Here is a 1130-nt window from a genome sequence, read left to right as displayed (position 1 = left end):
GGATGGATGGATGGATGGATGGATGGTTTCATGAGAATGGACTGTGAAGGGGTGTCAAACTCTTTTTCATTTTGAGCCATTTCAAGATAATAAATGTTCTCCAAACCTTAAAAATATGAATAAATACTCGATGAGTACTTCTTAACGGCCCTGTTTTCCTACGGTCAAAAAAAGTGCCATTCTGGAATTGTTTCTTGTGTGTGGTCTGTAATAGATCTCAAACTACTAAGGCAGCGGGCAATTCCAAGTGCCATTTTTGTCATGGTGAGTGTGCTAGAGGACAAACCAAAATGCAGAGAGGAGCTGGGAGCATGGCTCATGTTGTAGTTTTAACATAAAAAATGATGAGGAAAATTTACAAAAATGTACAATAATCTAACATGAACAGAAAAACCCAACAATGAGAACCAGGGGTACATGGGATGAGGAGAAGTAACAGGAGTGTATGAGAGGAACCGGCAAGGAGTGTCTGAGAATGAAGTGCTTAATTACTGAGGAGATTGAAAGCTGAACAAATGACCTGGACTGATGATATAATGGGTTGCAGGTGTGAGTGGAGTGAGCAGGAGGCAGACTGAGGAGAGGGGGAGAGAAAGTGACAACACTTGAGAAACATGATAAAACTGGAGTAACAAAGAACAACAATAAACAAGAAATAATCATACTGTAACTAGAAACACTAAAAATTGAAGTATAGGAAAACTGGAACAAGACCAAGGTGAGAAACTAACACAAAATAATAATGAAACTAGAAACAAATGAAAAACCAAAACAGCTCAACAACCCAGGATTCTAAAACTTTAATACTTCAGCACCCCTGGCCCTCCAAATGTCTGTGCACGCCACTGCTTCTTAAAGTTAAATAATATTGAACAGCTGAAGTAATTTGAAGTAATTTGCCAGAATGCAGACAAAAACTGCTTTGATTTGATTGATAAAATATTACTTAAGCACACAACTGTCATCTTAAGGGTTGCAAGGCAACAAAACTCTTTGAAAGGGATTCTGTCTCCTGTGCAGAGGTGGGGGTGTGCTGTGCTGATGCCGGAAGCGTCCCCTGACACGGTTCACTTCATCTTCCATTCGAGCCATCCCAGTGCAATCAGCAGGCATGAAGAGCGCTCTGACTG

The sequence above is a fragment of the Poecilia reticulata genome, linkage group LG14, assembly GCF_000633615.1.
Source record: "Poecilia reticulata strain Guanapo linkage group LG14, Guppy_female_1.0+MT, whole genome shotgun sequence".
NCBI lineage: Eukaryota > Metazoa > Chordata > Actinopteri > Cyprinodontiformes > Poeciliidae > Poecilia > Poecilia reticulata.
Note: the sequence above shows the minus strand (reverse complement) of the source record.